A 13690-nucleotide genomic window follows, 5' to 3' on the forward strand; every position below is an offset into this window, starting at 1 on the left:
GATTTGGCCAATTTTTAATAAATAATTGACCACCTAAATAAAAAATTTGAAACCAGTAGTCACTAGAATTAAACTTTTGCTTTTAAATGCAACAACAAAATTTCTGGCTACGCCACTGGCCCCATGTATATCTATATATATATATATATATATATATATATATATATATATATATATATATATATATATATATATATATATATATATATATATATACACACACACCACATGGGGCCAGTGGCGTAGCCCCCCCCGAACAAAATTTCTGGCTACGCCACTGGTTCTCGGTGACAAGTCGCACAGTGCAGAAGCACAGGCACAAATGTTTAAGGAATGGGACGACAGACTGCCTGCAGTTTGCCATGACGTCGAAATAAGAAGCACAAACAGCGACGTTTCTGTACTTTTCTGGTCAATAGTTGAGTTCGCATGGTTGCGGCATGCATTACCTTTTTTTTAATCCAAACGACGAAAATGGAGCGCACAAATTAGCATGGCGTTTGCGACGTTTGAATTTGGCGCCTTTTCCAGCGCATCCCATTAGCTCCGGCCGGTGCACTGAGTTACTGCGCTAAAGAAAGTAGTTCATCAAAGAAGCGAAGCAAAAAAACTTTCATACACTTGCAAATCGCAACAATTGTCCAGTAATAACATGACATTACCAAATTTGTTATGAAATGATAAAATTTATGATAATGTAAGCGTGTATTTGTATAAGTATACATGTATGATTGCGCGTATGTGCTGTTGATGCTTGGCGCATTCCGGCGAGGTCGCGCACGCCTTTTGCTTGAGAGCTTCCCGAGTTTTCTGCGTTCTTTGGGTGCTTCGCTGTGACATTTTTGGAGTATTCCTGCGTGTTGCTCGCTTTTTGTGGGCTTGTTGCCTCGAAGATCGCCATGATCGCCTCCGATTCGGCCGCATCAAGGGTGAGTGAGTGTTTCGAATTTCCCTTGTTCGTCCATGGCGACCCGGTGAACGGAAGCGCGGGAATTATTTCAGCGCTTGTGCGTGTCTTCCGCGCGCCTCTTTTCTAGTTTTCATTCCTAGTACTATCCTTCCGTTGCGAGAATTGGTTGTACAGCACCAGCTTTGTGGTATATAACATGGAGTTTTGTGCTGGTTTAACTTTACACTCCGCTTGTGGTGACGTAAGGCAGCTATGTGGTGCCAGCTAAAACAGAGCATGTTGTACGCCATGATTTCTGATACGGTGTTCGAGCACCGATTAAGTTAGCCTTATTAATGAGCGCAAAACAATGCGACGTGAAACCATCCGATCTGTACTGTAATCGAAGATATTTCGTTTGCGCCACGCTAGTACAAGGCGTGTGGGCGAGCTTGTAATTGCGGGGGGCGGTGGGATCGGCGAAAGTGTATTCTGTTGCGCTGTTCCCTTCAGGATCGAGTGACTACGCGGTGCTTCAAGGCCACTACCTGACACGCCGCGAGGCCGATGTTCGCGCGATCGGAAAACATAGAGGAGGCTGTCGCGCAATAATAATAAAGAATTTGAAGGGTGTACATGCGATTCTATGCGATACGTGAGATACAATAGGGGTGATGCCACAGAGTGCTGCGAAATCATCGAGTTATACGCCTTGCCAACCGCGTGTGTTTTGTTTTCTACCAGTTCGCGCGCATTCAACTTTCTTTTTTCATCTTCTCCATTCGACGCCATCGAGTGCTTCGCCCAAACGGCTTCGCGTAGGCGCTCTTAGCATTCACGGAAAGGCAGATTTCATGGCACTCCAGGTCCTACAACATTCAAAGTAGTGTAATTTCGTGAAATTGCAGCTTTTCGCACTTCAGTAACTGATTGATTTAACAAAGTTTTAAAATCGGTAAAGGAACGAGATGCCTGGCATATCTGCTTTGTCGTCCCACTGCGTTTCGAGGCGGCATGTATACGTTATCGGCAACATAAACAATAATTAGCATTGTTTCATGTGGCCATAGAAGTAGCTAGTTATGTCGAAAAGCTATTTTTGCTTTGAATCCGAGCACTATAGAGTGAACAGATTGAAAGGGGAGCGCATCGTTGTGAACTAAATGACGACGCTTTGCCAAAAGCTTGGAATAATTCTTTGTCGAAAGAGCAGTTCTGTGAAATTCTTTCTTTGGGAGTAAGCAAAACTTCAGTAGCATCAGGTAGACGGGGAGTAAAAGAATGTAGCACTGTGGTTTTATATGAAGGAGCTGCCTTTAATATGTGGCCATAACAGTTAAGTAGGTGCGTGGAAATAATTTTTAAAGTAAGTAGAGGAATCTGAAATAAATTATTTGACAAGCTCACACTGCCATTGGCAAGAGCGGCCACACTTTAGTGTATTCAATGACTAGTCATTTGCATCCGTCCATTTATGTCAGCCTAATCGTCCATGTAGCTGTTTTGATTGTTGCTTTTGCTGCATCGTGGCTTCACGTTTTAATACTGACATCTTTTTTCAGATTCAAAATGAGCTGGGAGATGCCCCGGCTGGAACGCTAAAGGTGCATTCTTTGGCCATCCATTCTGTAGTGTCACCATGATCAAATACAGTGATACCGTGAAAATGTATTGCAGGAAGCAGAAAAAAACAACAACATTGCTGATGCAACTGCAAGGCATTTACTCCAGTGATCAATTGGTGCAGATTGCCTTCATTAGGAGACATGGTGCCTTTAAGCACTCAGCTGTAAGACTTTGCAACTGCACCGGGACTGGGAGTGAATTTCAGTGTCACTTGTGAACATATTAAACGCAGAATGTGCCTTTTTCAGTGTATATGCCTGATATGAGAGGGGCATTCAGAAACTTAGTGTGTACATTAGTGATCTACATGACTGCACATCTTTCTAGTTTTATTAAAACGAAGGTATGACCTATGTCATACAGCAGTGTGCTGCTAGAGGTATCAAACCAGAACAGCAGCACCCATTGAGAAAGTTGGCTGAAGAACGAGCAGTGATCGGGGCTTTCTGCATTTCAAGGCCAAATTCTAATAAGATTGATGCCGAGCTGCACGGTGTGAAGTGCCGGTCACCACATACTGTAGCTAGCATGGCATGAACCTCCTTGGCATTGTCTCGTTAAGATACAGAAATTGCATCACTGCTCATAAACAAATCGGAAATAGGGAGGTTGAGTGGAAGTGGTAGGGCTTCCCTCTGGAGCAGCCAGTGCATACCCTTTGCTATACTGATAATCCTACTCTAATGAGAACTAGTGATGCATGTTAACCTATTACGCAGCCAAGTGCATTCCTTGTTTTGTATTAAGGGGACACTAATGACACCCTAAATGAATTTAAAATAAAGCATCATTTTAAATATCTACTTCTGTAAATTTTTTCGTAGTTGCCTGATTATTACAGAAAATAAAGCTCAAAGTTCAATTTTCTGAGTATCGCCCCAAAATCCTCTCCCTGACACCTCATTGTCACATCATAGATTCCAAGTATTTTTTCAAGCTTGGGCTGTATTGGTTCTGTAAAAGCTGCTGACGCTTTTTATTTTGGGTTTTTGGAATACGATGAACATCTTTATTTGTAAAAAAAAATTGCTACGCCTGAACAGACATCATCAAAATCCATGACGTCACAGCAAGCTGGTGTAGTAACTTCAAGGCAACACTGCCACCAATCTTTCCTCTTGCTGCTTTTACAGTTTACTCAGCCTCTTGTCACGGTACGAGTGGATCTCTTGAATTGTAGGAAGGTCATTTACAGATGCATCTAAAATAATTTTTCTCTTTAGTGTTTTCATGCCGTAGTTGCTTAGGGGTGTTGGCACAGTGCCGCCAAGCACGAGGTCACAGGATCAAACAACCGCATTTTGATGGAGGTGAAAACTGCCCATGTACCTTGCAGCCTGATTTGGTAAAGATTAATCCAGTTCCCCACTATGGCGTGCCTAAACATCATATGGTGGTTTTGGCAGAATTTAATTTATTTTATTTTATTTTAGTGCTCCTTTAAGCTGTAGAATTCATGATCTCTGCAAAAACTCATGCTTAAAGTATTCTCCATAAAGATTAAATAAACAGTAGATATAAGTGTCTATATTTTGAATTGTGGTGATACGTGATGACTATGAGAACGGTGGTACGAGACAGACAGAATTGTAATACAATGTGTGACGGCACGATGATGCACATCGAGGAAATGACCGGGTCTCCCTGGACGTCCCTGACATAAACATCAACTGACTGTCCACAAACTTCCGAGTTCACTCCGTGATCTTGTGGAGCTTGTGCTTTGCGAGGCGATTAATTTAATTGAGGTGGTGGTTGGCACATACTGTCCTTGCGGCTTATGTACATTTCATACAGTGGAGTGGAATCTCGCATATTACTTCTGGAGCACAGCAAGCGAACGTGATGTGTAGTGGTAATCTTAGTAATGATCGACAATCATGTCCCTCTTCGAGCTCCTAATGCTGCTTGCCAACACAAGCAGCAGCAGTTGCCCAAGGTAGCGTGAAAGAGATTAATTGAAAAGTGGCATATGCCCAGGTTCGCATACCCAGTCACCCAAGCTGTTCCGACGGTTGATTTTGAACTCTTCACTCAACATAGCAGCCCAATCTCCCCATAAGACCATGGGCTACCCATTGACACTAATGGATGAGAAAATAGAGAAAACACCTGAAAATATGAAGTATCCTAAGAATGGTAATCCCAATAAATAGTACTAGATGTGCATTAGCAAAGCTCTTGGGCCAGTTGGTGCATGATGAACTTGGAAAAAGGGGCGTACCAGCAAAACAAAGGACGCGCACACACTGAAAAGGCGTTAGACAGGGACGGACGCTGGTCCGTCCCAACGTCCGTCCGGGTCTAATGCTGTTTCCTTGTGTGTGTGTCATTTGTGTTTCGCTGGTACTCCCCTTTTTCAAGTACTAGATGTTTGGATGCTTTGGTTTATTATTCTTGTTTGTGCTGGATTGTTTTTCGGAAACATGTCACATCCAGACAGCATAAGAAGCTAGTAAGAAGTCAAGTTTAGCATTCTAGATTTGAAACAGGTATTTTGTAATTTATTTGCAGTAGGGATGTTGTGTGAATGTGCTTGAAAGCTTAAAACTGTTTTGCTAACATTTACTTAAACATGCAGGTTCACATAGGTTGTAGGAGTGTACATTGAGAAGGTTATCCTGGCACAGCTTACCATGGCCTGCCATGGTGGACCAGGAAAGTTTGCAAGGGCCTTGCTTCACCATGTGTTCACAGAGGAGGAGCTCATGGGCCATTTGGGCTTTGGAACACCAAGGGGCAAAAGAGGCTCTTGACCCCACCAGGGACAGTACTGTTATAGGCAAGTACCATATATCCTTTCCGGTTGCATTTATACATTCACATTTTTTTCTAAAATTATGAACTTGCCAATGGCATAACAAACGACTTTCAAGTAGCCCGTGTGTGCAGTAGTGTGCTACAATAACCTACCATTTGGAATGACTGTTCATATGATCTTAAGTGCCTAATGCCGCCAACTCAAATGCTTCTAAAATTTAAAAGCTGCCTTCACTGCTGAAAGTGTTTAGCGGCTCCACCACATAAAATGAGCTGCATTTGCACATCAGCAGTGCTACTTGGCTGTCATTGCAAGGAATAGTTGTCTGTGAAGCACGCTCCAAATCTATTGGCATGGACGACATGTTTAAGTAGCCTGAAAGTGTTGTTCTAATACACGAATCGCTGAGAAGCTATGCTCAAGTGTGGTTACTGCTCAGCTCGAGCAGGAGCACGTTCACCAAATTGCAGAAATCAAAACAGCTCTCCAGGTTCCGAGATGCAAAACAGTAGTTTCACCAATTTTAACAGACCACATCGAATTAAAGTTGTTCGTATCTTGAAGGAGGTCCATGTGATGCCAGACAGCAGCCTTTCAGCAAAGGGAACCGGAGTGGTGTGGCAATTTTCTTTTGGTTGTTTCAATCAAAGAAACAACAGGGACAGAGTTGCCAGCTTCACTTTCAACAGTACTATGTTTAGTGGACGCTTACTCATTCTAAGCACCTAACCTATGACTCGTATCTATTAACACGCAGTTTATCACTTTGTATTCTAAGGTATGAAAAAAATATTTATGTGGCTTTTCCCCATATACTTCAATGAATGGAGAATAGGCTCTTGGGGCCTATTGTATAAAGCTTCTTACAGACCATCGGACATGTCCACTACTCCCATTCTGAAATTGTTAGAATTGTTTCCTGCTTCCTTACTTCACCTACCTGTTAACAGGGTTATGAACCATTGCCAAGTAGATTATGGGCTTAAATTTATCAAAAAGATGAATGGGCTTTTCTGACGCTCTTGTTTGGGCTGTTGAGGATCACATTTTGGGGAGAAATATGCCTCTCTAATTTAGGAGTTATATATTTTTTGTGGTGTGCAAATACTCAAAACTTTCGAATTGAATAGTGTCCTATTCAATTTAGTCTGAATGGTCACTTTGTAAATGCGAGTATTCTAATATGTCGAAACACCAATAAAACATGAAATTTGAGCCAAAGTACGGTAAATTTTCACCTCCAATAACAGTGTAGACATAAAACATAAGAAATTTTAAGAATAGCAGACCAGGCTACGTTACTTAGGTAGCTGTACTTTAGAGGCTGTACAGCAATCATTTATGCTTACTGAAGAGTCCTGTGCATGTGAAGAAACGTTTTGCTGCTCCATTTGTGCTTTTAATAAACAGCTCTTCATAACATAACAATGACAGAAACTTGCTAACTTTAACAATACTAGGACGTGAACCTCATCTTACCTTAATTGTGCTATCATCTGTTCATTATTCAGAAGCTATCCAATATTTGATTTGCTTCTGGCTTAATTCGGTTCAGTCTCAAAAATCACTTTTCATGTACCCTTAATATTTTTGTTGCAAATTTATTCTTCAGAGTGACTTTCCGAGAAAATAAACTGGTAAATAATCTTTAAATAACAATAAAGTGGCAATACCATTTCAGTATTTGCAGTTTTACGTGTTTTGTTTTTTTATGCAGGATTACGCAGCATAATTTGTTTGTGTAATGAAACCTACAAAAACTTGGGGCAACATTCCCAAATTACTGCAATGACCGACACCAAGGAGCTAAGTGAAAAATCAGTTTTGGAGAAACCCAAGGAGCGACAGCACTATAAGAATATTTTCTAGAAGTCTCAGAAGGTTGCAGCACCTCCAGTGGGATGCTAGGCAACCCTGTTCTGAAAAGGCAAATTTTTTCAGAATGTTCCATCACAGCCACAGATGTTCGGCAGTAAACCCTAAAAGGGTTAAAGAAGTCAGTCCTATGGCATGTGGCCCTTAAAAGACAGCATTTCTTCGTATCTGTCACATTCTGCATGTGTCATGCTAAGCAGCTTGGTGCACAACTACACAGCATCCTCATTGTAAGTCATTCAGTTGTTGAGGCATGAAATATACTTTGCTCTAAGCAGTGTTTCCTTTAATGTAGAAAGTCCTAAGTCATTGTAAGGCGAGAAGTACATTCCGATTGCATGTGAACTTATAAACATAACATCAAATGAAGCCACACTCAATTCTAGTGACATGCCAGTATTGTATTTGGAGCATGGAAAAGCACAGTGAAGTGCTGCACATTTTAATTATGAAAATTACAAGAAATAATTTTAGTTGTCGGTTCAGGTTTATTTAAGAACAACATGAATTTTTTTCACCATTTTGTTTCTCAGCAAGCAAAGTTCACATCTTCGACATTGAGGATATTCGTAAAGTTATTTTGCTAGTGTCTTGTTCCTCTTTGCCCTTTTCTGCACTTGACACTTAGTGGAATCCTGTGCCACATTGAATAAATTGAATGGTCGTGCTGTAAAGCTGTACTCGTGGGAAATTGGAATAAAGCAACACAAATGCATAAATCAATTTCATTAAACGAGGGCATATTGCATGCCATTCTTTTGCATGTGGAAGTTGCTTTTTAAAACTTGTTCTGGCTTCTTGTTTTCGCAGGCTTCACGTGTCGCAAATTTCCTGGTACCAACATGCCCTATGTAAAGAACTCTGGCCTCGCTTCTGGCATGGGACCAATAGCCTCTGAAGAGCCCAAGTTGGACAGCTCAAACCAAAACACAAGTGTTGTGCTTTTGTAACTCTCGTCATTTTTATGTTTTATGTTAGTCTTCTGAAGGGCACAATTTGGATTTCTCAAATGAGTATACAAATGTTGTGCCTTTCTATGCCTTGACATTTTTATGTTAATTTTATTTATGTTAATTATGCTAGTCTCCTGAGAAGCCCACATTGGATTGCTCAATCCAGAATACAAGTGCTGTGCTTTGTTATAGTTCACTACATTTTTATGTTAGTTTTTGATATGGTTCCAGTAAGGATAGTGTTTCCTTATTAATATATTCTTTAAGTATCTTAAGTCATTTCATGCCAAACCACCCAATTTTGTCAACTGTTCCATTATGGCCAACCGTTTCAAGTTTGCATGATTTTGAGTAGATACAATAAGAAAATTTGCTTTCATACATACACTTGAGTAATTCCAGGGCAACCAACCAGCGTTTTTTTTACCATCACAGATATAGTTGAAGCTCCGAACTCTTGCTCCCCATTTATTTTCCTTCGCAAACATTTTTTTGAATTTTGGCAAAAATTTATTGTTCTTGCTCAGCTAAGCTAGAAGGCACTGATACACGTTTCTTTGGAAAGGGAAATGGTATGATCCAGATATTCAGATGGTGTTCATGTCAAGAGACCGAAGTGGTGTGACTGCCAAAATTTGCAAAGTTTGAATTTTCTTCTTATGTAGGGAAATGCAGAAGGAACAAAAGAAATATAAAGTCAGACGGGTTGACTTGGGATAGCAGCAAAATATTTCAAGCCTTGGAGGTTTAGTTGATCAGCTAAAAAAACTGTAAAGTTCAAATTTTTTTGCAAAAAGCTTCATGTTGAAGGTAAACAAATTAGCTTTGGTGGTTGGCACAAAAGTACATGTCGCCCATCATTACACAGCCCTACATGTCTGCTATGCATGTGACAAGTAACAAAAAGGTATTATTCTTTAAGTGCGATAAATTATTTTTTATAATGTTCATTTGTGGATCACACATACAGCATAAATATATTAAGCCATGTCATCTAGCAAGGAAAGATTGTTAATATAATTAGCCACAAAAACTACTCAACAAACTGACTGCCTTTTTTATCATCATGAAGGCAGGTGACGTCAAGTGCTGCAACTGCAGTCTCAACTCGTATTTTTTTAACATGAACGCAAAAAGTGGTCGCCAATGGTGTCTGACCACATCAGACTGAACATGGCACACATATGACTTTTATAGATGAGCATGTTCCGGCTCTGAAACAGTGGTAGCAAACAACACCACAAGAATTTGTTCATACTCATGTAGGTTTTCAGTCTTAATTATGAAGGTGTTTTCTACTTGGATCATCATTGGGCTCCAGGGAGCAGGGCACTAAGTGTCCTGCTCCCTCTATGTTGCATAGCAATGTGACATGCCCTTTAAAATGCTCTGTATGAACAATACCAGTGCTCTTTATGGATTTGCTGTCTACATAATAGCTGATATTGCTTTTTGTAAACAGCATGAAACATATCTTTTAGCACTGCAGGATTCCCTCACGTATTTAATACGTATGAGGTCTGTTAGAACAGTATTTGACCTTTTTTGCAAACACCTGATGAATATGAAACAAGCGCATTTTCATCAGCCGCCCTTGAACCTTTGTACGCATGCACGAATTTTTTCCCGCCTGCCAATAGCGAGAATTGCTGGGACGCAGCGTTTGAATGACGTAGTACACAGTGCTCTCGGTTTTTTATTGCAAGGAAAATGCCGGAGCGACTGGAGCAGTGCTACTGCATCAAATTTTGCGAGAAACTGGGCGACAGCCAAGTGGAAACCATTCGGAAGATTCAGACTGCTTTGAGTGACTATGCTATGAGCAGCACACAGATTAAGGAGTGGTACAACCAGTTTAAATATGGCCACACATCGGTGGAGAGCAAGCCACGCTCCAGTCGGCCATCAACATGCCGAAATGACCAGGTCATTGCCGAAGCGAACCCCGTGGTGATGCGGCGCCGTCGTGTGACTATCCAAGAAATTGCAGAAAAGGTGGGCATCAGCACATTTTATCCACATTCCATTATCACCGAAGATTTGGCCATGAAGAGAGTTGCGCCGAAATTCGTTCCCAAGCTGCTCATGGTGGAGCAAAAGTAGCTTCGTGTTGAAGTTTCATAGACATGCTAGATTGTACAAACAGTGACCCCAACTTTATGAACACCATAATCACTGGTGACAAGTCTTGGGTGTATGTTTACAACCCGGAAACCAAATCCCTGTTGTTACAGCGGAAGCATTCCACGTCACCAACCAAAGACCGCTAAGTGCGCAGCAATGTCAAAGTTGCTGACCGCTTTCTTTGACTCCCGCAGTGTGGTACACCACGGGTACGCACCACAGGGTCAAACAACCACTAAAGACTGTACAGGGATGTCCTCCATGGCCTATGTGATGCTGTTTGGCACAAGATACCGAAGTTGTCAACAGGAAATTGGCGCATCCATCATGACAACGCATTTCTTGCACTTGATTCAGACTTTTTTGGCAAAAAACCAGACTCCTGCAGTTCGACAGGCTCCTTACTTTCCTGATATGGCCGCCCGCGACTTCTGGCTGTTTCCCAAAATCAAGAGGCCATTGAAAAGAGCGCGATTTCAGACAAGAGAAGACATGGCTGCAACGACAGCTGAGCTAAACTCCATTCGGAAAGAGGCCTTCTCGGAATGCTTCTGACAATGGCAGCACCGCTGGGAGAAGTGGCTGGAGTCCCAAGGAGACTACTTTAAGGGTGATTAGGTTTCCAATGCTCCAGTTATGCCAGTTTTTTTTTCTTCAGCCAAATGTCGGATACTTTTCTAACAGACCTCGTATTGATATTTTATGTGCAATGGCTGTATAGGTTACCTGGCCCACACCAAACACAAGCCTCGTTGCGTTAGAGCATGTGTCCCTTGCAAATAAAATGCAGACCCTAACACTGCTTCTCTGTCATCTGTGTTGCAGACGAAGCCAGCTTTGTCGTCTGCAATCCCGGCCGGCAAGCTGTGCGCACATCCGAGAAAAGTCTGTGCTGACAAAATTTCAAAAAATAATTTCTCGCATTTAAAAATAATGCCTTCTTTAACTTCACACATGCATAGCAGACACGTAGAGCTATCCAATAATGTATCACATTTTTTGGCCAGCTACCAAAGCTGTTTTTTCCTTGAACGTGTAGCTTCTTGCAAAAGATTGGAATTTTTTTTTAAAGGCGATCAGCTGAACCTTCAGCGCTTCAAATATTTTTCTGCTATACTATGTCACCTGGGCTACAATTCTGTATTTCATTTCTGTCCTGTGAATTTTTCGGATTGCAATTTGACTCACTTTTGCCGGTGCCAAAAGCACTTGAAGTATTCAAATATTTGAAAAATTGGCTATTTTGGCAGTTGCATCACTTCACTGTATTTCCACGCACACCATTTGAAGGCCTCAATCAATACAATGTGCATTTGAAAAAGAATTTGATTGATGTCCTCTAGCTCAGCTCAGCAGGAAAACTAAACTGTCACCAAAATGCTACAAGATATCTGGCAAAAATAAATAAAAGTGGGTAACGAGTTTTGAACTCTAGCAAGCATATGGCAGTGTGTCAGCTATATGCGTGCTGTCAAAAAAACGCTGGTCGATTCGGCATGGAATCGCACACCTGCAAGTGCATCTGTGCCATTGTCAGAGTTCAGTAAAAACTGCATTTTACATAACTTTGTAAGAATGGTTTATTGCTATTTAAAATACATGAGTAAAAATTAATAGGTATAAGTCCGCTTAAATTTAAAATGCAACAAAACATCTCCGGTAATGGCAATGATGTGCCTTTCATGTTTGCATGAAACCATATCTTTTTTGTGAATTCTTTCATTATTTGTGGCAATGAATAAAATTGAAACGGAACTCACACAAGGAGTAACTTTGTTGTATTCCAGCGCATCACTAATACCTGTTTCTTTTTCATATAAAACTCTGAAGCAGTTAATATGAATAAGTCGCTTGATAAGTAATGACCTGCGCAGGAACGTTATCATGGCAGAAAACACAACTGGATCACGCAACAGCAATGCAGCATAATAAGCTGCTCCCATAAGCATCACTTATTGTGATTGCCATGTTTCAAAAGTACGTAAGGTTTACTGAAATTGGCAGACACCATTCAACCAACAAATAAGGATTGAAAGGAAAAGGAAATAAAAACGCCTGCGTTTTTAGAACAAAGATGTGTCATGGTTCTTTTATTCCTAAAACCAGCGCCGACTGGAACGACCTTCCTCCCTCCATCGCTGCCATTTCTGACGTTGGCAACTTCAAAACTGCTGTATTTTCTGCCGTTTTGTAATACCTATTATTGTATAATGATGTACTTTTTTTGTTCACTTACCACTCCTTTCTGTAATGCCTTCGGGCCAGGAAAGTATCCGAAATAAATAAATAAATAAATAAAGTACAGTGATCCTTTTTCAGTTTTAGTTTTTTTTAAGTTGTCTGTGCCAGGTAGCATAATTCCTGTTCTTGAGCTGGATTATTCAGAGGTGTAAATTACTAGCACAAGAAATGGAGACATTAAACTGATTCTCTAAATTTATTAATTCACTTATAACATCACGGCACATATTTCAGTTTGCAAATTGTAGCCAGTGAGCCAATGACGCCAGTTCCGAGATTTTTCCATAAATGTGAGAGAAATACATGGGCATTCCGGTTACTTTCGTGCTTCAGTGCATAACAGTGCATTTTGTTAAAAAAAATTAAGTGCTACAGCAGTGCATTTCTACAGCCAGTTTGATGGCATGTGTCTCGTTACTGGTGTCATTCTGGAAATTCATTCTAAGTGCATACACCTTGTAAAATTACCAGTTACAATTCGTAAAAACATTTATTGGGAACTGAGTTTTTGTTAATCAGCTGACTATGGTGTCTTGATTTCTCATGCAAGTAATGTTTGGCACTCTGTATGTAAAATTATGTTAGCTGCAACAGCCAGTCTTTAATAAATTCCATGAAACAAAGATAACCTCCCTGCATATTAGGTCTCAGTTGAGTACTGTGGGCTCAAGCAAATCGTACCATGGTTATAGTACCACTGGCTACCTAATACCGAAAGCAAGTACCTTTTTTGAGTGTTCTTATTTAGTCATGTCAGTCTGCTTGTACATTTATTTATTTAGGTATTTATATTTATAAATTGGGCCACACAGACTACATCTTCTGTATTCAATTTTGTTATGGTGTCAAGCTGCAGGAAGTTTGTACTTTTAGTTTTTAAAAAGGTTCTGATGTTCTCAAACTACAAATGGTTGTACATTTACACAGATGTTTGGTTACAAATAAACAGTTCACCTAGCAAAATGGTTTTTGTCTGCATCAGTTCAGCACTCTTGATTTTGTGGAGGACCATTCACTCTGACAAATGAAAAAGGGGGCATAACAGTACTGCTAGCAGCTTTAAGATATGGTTTCTTACAGGCAATCTAGGAGCATGCTTTTGAGCCCAGGGTGACAGAGGCCTCCGATACAAAACGCCTGCATTTAAATTTTATCCCTATCCTCTCACAGCAAACATACCCACGTGACATCAAAGGTAATTATATGCAACATAGCTCAGCA

At 40.7% G+C, this 13690-nt stretch overlaps 1 long non-coding RNA gene across 1 annotated transcript; it reads left to right on the forward strand.

Moving 5' to 3' along the window:
• Positions 1–771: 771 nt before the first annotated feature.
• On the forward strand, positions 772–13432 carry LOC139051248 (uncharacterized). The gene is made up of 4 exons (XR_011509285.1): positions 772–929; positions 2452–2493; positions 5097–5297; positions 7962–13432. It is a non-coding gene; the product is annotated as an uncharacterized lncRNA (long non-coding RNA).
• The last annotated feature ends 258 nt before the right edge of the window (positions 13433–13690 follow it).

Source organism: Dermacentor albipictus, unplaced genomic scaffold, assembly GCF_038994185.2.
Source record: "Dermacentor albipictus isolate Rhodes 1998 colony unplaced genomic scaffold, USDA_Dalb.pri_finalv2 scaffold_11, whole genome shotgun sequence".
NCBI lineage: Eukaryota > Metazoa > Arthropoda > Arachnida > Ixodida > Ixodidae > Dermacentor > Dermacentor albipictus.